This window comes from Eublepharis macularius, chromosome 13 (genome assembly GCF_028583425.1).
Source record: "Eublepharis macularius isolate TG4126 chromosome 13, MPM_Emac_v1.0, whole genome shotgun sequence".
Lineage (NCBI taxonomy): Eukaryota > Metazoa > Chordata > Lepidosauria > Squamata > Eublepharidae > Eublepharis > Eublepharis macularius.
Genome location: NC_072802.1, coordinates 50847983 through 50853064, shown reverse-complemented (window position 1 = coordinate 50853064; position 5082 = coordinate 50847983).

Here is a 5082-nt window from a genome sequence, read left to right as displayed (position 1 = left end):
GAGCCTGCCACTCCAAAGATGTCTGCTTCCCGCCTCCCCCCCCCCACACACACACCATTCATAAGCATCTAAAGTGGCACTCTGTCCTCCAAATTGCCATCCTGGGTCACTTAAAAGCTCAGCAAGAGTCAAAAGGATTAAAGACTTCCATAACTCACTTCACCAGCCAGGCCAACCCAGTCCAGAATGTACAGATCAAAGACTCATATAAACATCTATAAAGCCCTAAACAGGAATTAATCACTGCTAAACAGAGAGAGGGCTGGAAGCAGGTCACCTCCCCTGGAAGGCTAGCTCCTTAATGAAAAGGGTAGACAATAATGGATAGAAATTTCTCATAATACTAGAACTTAGTAGCTCCCAATGAAGTTGGTAGACAGCAGACAAAAGGAAGTGCTTCTTCACTCGATGGACAATTAAGTTGCGGATTTCACTGCTAGAAGATGTAGTGAAGCACAGAGGGTTTTAAAAGGGATTAGACAGATTCATGTAGAAAGGATCCATCAGTGGCTATTAGCCATAGTGATGCAAGGGATACTTCTACATCCGGAAGCATTAAACTTTTGAATTCCAGAGCTATGGGGCAATGTCACAGGCAGGCCGTGACCTCTGTGTCCCACTGTTGGCCCTCTAGGGCAACTGGTTGCCCAATGTGTGAAACAGGATACTAGACTGGAAGGGCTGATGGTCTCATCCAGCAGGGTTCTTAATGGTAACATTGAGCACTCATCTCATGCTTTTCCTTATGGATTGTCTCAGATATCTTTACCTGTAAATTAGAAATTGTGCTATGTTTCTATGCCCGAAACATTTTTTGTGCTATGTTAAAGAAGGTGTCATATAATGAGTCAGATCACTGATAATTTCCTGGAATAAAAAAAAAATGGCCCATCTCTTACATTATTTATTTATTTAATTTCTAGTTCGCTCTCCCTGCAAGCAGACTCAGAGCGGATTAGCAACATATAAATACATATAATAAAACAGATAAAACTCTGGTAGCAATCATATAAACACAACAATAAACATCTAACATCCTCAAGATCCATGGGGCAGGGTGGCTGAGATTTAATAAATACTTATATTTATTATTTAGAAAATGTGTATGCCACCTCTCCAAGAATCTGGAAAATAACAGAACATTAAAAGATATTAATAAAAAAGCATTAAAAATCCAGCCCAGCATAAAAACATACGTCATAAAAAGCACAAATAGGGGCTTAATGGGACATTATTAAACTCCATGCCATGAAAAGCTTCAACTGCCTATTTCCATACATTAAGCCTCCATTAAATAGACAGGACATTTTTCTCCTGGTCTAGTGGCTGGCAACCCTAACCTGAGCCCTCCTTATGTTATGTAGTGCCACACCCTAACTAGGAGCCAGAGTTGGAGGTAAGTAGCTGCTAAGTCACTTTGTTCCCAACCCCAGAGCCATGAAGAACATATAATGCAGAAGGCTTTGTCCTGTTTTGTTTTTTAAACCAGGCATCCTTGCTTTTCTGAATTGAAAAGCTTTGTTGCCTGGCAGAAAACCAAATATATAATATTAAGCATTATTATAAACCATGACACATCTCTGTATTAAAATGAATCATCTTAAAAAGTAACCTCTAAAGGGAAAATATGACTTTGTACTTCTCATTTTTCCTGCTTTACGAGGGACATAAAGACAGAATGAAAACTTTTTTTAAAAGCCTCTGATCACCTCTATTTTAGCACCAGACATATCTAATGGGCTGCAGAGCTGCAAACACTCTCATCTTAAGGAGGTCTATTGTCGAAGGCTTTCACGTCCGGAGAACGATGGTTGTTGTGGATTTTCCGGGCTGTATAGCCGTGGTCTTGGCATTGTAGTTCCTGACGTTTCTGTCAGCTACACCTCTGAAGATGCCAGCCACAGCTGCTGGCGAAACGTCAGGAACTACAATGCCAAGACCACGGCTATACAGCCCGGAAAATCCACAACAACCTTACGGAGGTCTATTCAGTGTGTAGGGGGGGGGGGTCACTCCCAGAAAAGTATTTTTAGGTTTATCCTGAAAGTTGAGACACAAATCCCACTTAGTTCAGTAGGATTTACACCCAGATAACAGGAAACAAAGGATTGTAGTCTCAATCAACTGAACTTTTAGTCAATTAATCAGTAAAGGCCAGTTGTAATTAGTAATGCTAGCAATAGCACACATTTATTTTTTAAAGTTATTTTGGTTCTGTTACATAAAGAGCAAGAAGTGAGCTGTGGCTCATGAAAGCTCATCTCCTACCACAAATTTTGTTAGTCTTATAGGTGCTACTCTTTTCCACTGCTAACAACAGACTAAAACAGCTACCCATCTTGATCTGGTCCTGCTATATCACTATTTACAGGGAACAAAAAAGGAGAACTTTCCAGTTGCTTTGTTTATGTCATGTTCTCTTATACTTCATTAAAGATATTGTCCACACTTTTTAGCAACATACCCCACCCACCCCAGGAAGCTGATAACAATTTGAAAACAAATACAGGCATCAATAAATGTAAAATATGAGTAAAGTCTCAGTACAGGCAAAATAGGCTACTGAGCAGCTAGTCTCTTCTCCCTCAAGGAGGACAGTTAATAGATAGATTTAAATTGTCGAAATTCTGCAAACACATGACAACCCTAGATACGAGCAACAGTCTTTTTCAGGATCAGGTGCCTCGGAGAGCAGCACTGCCTTGCTGGCCAACCACTCAATGTGGGTCACCTTCTGAACGAAGACAGATAATTCACTTTCTTAAGAGCTTAGCCAGAGCAATTGAAATACTTCTGTTCTCCGGAAAGGAAAGAAATAAGATACATCAATGTCAGACTTATTCCCGGTATTCAGACATCCTTTTGCTCTTGCTTAAATTAAATTGCAATTGTTGGACCTGACTGCATTTTTCAAATCTCAGTGCCTACATGCTGATTCCAATCCCAATATTTCAGGCAAGACCCTTTAGTTCCTATTATTTATCTATAGCTTTGCTTATTTTAAAACATTCTTTCTGTTCCCATGGGGGCATCCCCAAGGGAACTAATGGTATATTAAAGATCAACTTTGGCCTTCTTTGCATGGGCAATTTTTGCCGCTTTTGGCTCCGTACCTCTTTGGGTTTTCTTCAGAATTCAGAATGCTTAACTTCCGCTTCAGATTTCAATGTGGCTGCGCAGGCAGAAAAATGGGAAGAGAACCCTTAAATGCCTCACTGAATTCTGAAGGGGGAGTTAAGCATCCAAAAATCTGGAAAAAAACCCCAAAGAGGTATATGGGGCCCAAAGTGGCAAAAATCATCCATGCTAAAAAGACCTTTATGTCTTTTTTTTCATACCAGGTTACGTGTTGGATGTTTTATAGTACAATTGTAAACAGAGAATCACATTGAATTAGATGGGTTTAGAAAGGTGTAACTCTGCTCATGGTTAAACAGGTGCCTGGTAGTGGTTATGAGTTGCATGGGGGCAAATAAACTGAAGCTCAATCCAAGCACGTTGGATATACTGTTGGTTAATTCAGTTATTAAAATCAGAGACTGGGAGTTAGCAAGTTCTCCACCACATCCACCTTGAAAAATAACAAGCTCATACTTGGAGGTTGGTTGCATGCTCTTAATTCGATTTTTACAACTGGAGGTTCATCACATTAATGCCACATTGTACCTATGCTCAGCTTCAGTAGGTTCAGCAGCTGTGGTTTGTCTTTGAGAAAGTTAATTTGGCTACAGCGTTACATCAAAATTAGACTATTGTAATGTGCACTACTTGGGCCTGCCTTGGAAGCTTCAACGAGTTCAAAATGCAGCAACAAGATGAACAGAACCCATATTTCACCTGTGCTAAAAGATTTCCTCTGGCTACCAGTTAATTTCTTGACTCAGTACCAAATGCTGATTATGCCTTTTAAAGCACTACACAGTCTGAGGTGAATTTAAAAAGAGTCCAGTAGCACCCTCGAAAGCTTATGCTACAATAAAATTGGTTAGTCTTAAAGGTGCTACTGGACTCTTTTTGATTTTGCTACTACAGACTAACACGGCTAACTCCTCTGGATCTATGAGGTGAATTTGTTTACCCAGGGTTTCTCTTGCTTTTCTATTTATTTTTTTAAAAAATGTGATTTTAATATGAAATTACTGTTTTTAATGGTCTGTAATGCACCTCAAGAGCCTCTGGTAGAAAAAGTGGGGTAAATATTTAAATAAACAAAGCTTCAAACTAAAAGAGCAAATATAATTAATGTAAGGGCACTGTTGTAATTATTGTAACTGATCTTCAGACAACATAGACCAGTTTGTTCTAGGCGGTGGACTATGGCAGTATACCCTGCTGAGGTCCCTCCCTTCCCCAAACCCCCACCCCTTCAGGTTCCTCCCCACAAATCTCCAGGAATGTCCCAACCCAGACTTGGTAACTCAACAATCCAAGGCGCACTGACAGAAAAGCGAGGTGAGGGTCCTTTCTGAATCCAAAGAGGGGGGTGGTCTCAGAAGTAATGAAAACCAAAAAAATCACAGGGACCACAATCCAACAATGAAGTTTTATGTTCAGAAGTACAGAACTAAATTTCACATCGCACAGTGAAGAATAAATCAATTTGGCAGGTGAGTCAAAATTTTTTTTACTGTGAACTCCTGGCTGGAGGTGGCAACGGGCTTGCCAGCTTCAAAATATCCCGTTTCGCAGGGGAAATTGTGGATGACTTAATCTCGATATAGTGGCTTTAGAAGAAGCACACGGGTGCGAAACGAGATACTTTGAAGCTGGCAAGCCCGTTGCCACCTCCAGCCGGGAGTTTACAGTAAAAACAATTTTGACTCACCAGCCAAATTGATTTATTCTTCACTGTGCCGTGTGAAATTTAGTTCTGTACTTCTGAACATAAAACTCCATTGTTAGATTGTGGTCTAGAGTAAGCATGGCAAGAACGGGGAGGCCTGCACAGTTCCCAGCGGCTCATTAGAAAGGCGAAAGGCCGCCTTTGAAGTTGGCTCCGGGAGGAGCGCGTTTCTTCCACGTGGGGCGGAGTTGGCTGCGCTTTGGAGGGCGAGAAGAGCCGCCCAGCGGCGCGACTCGTCC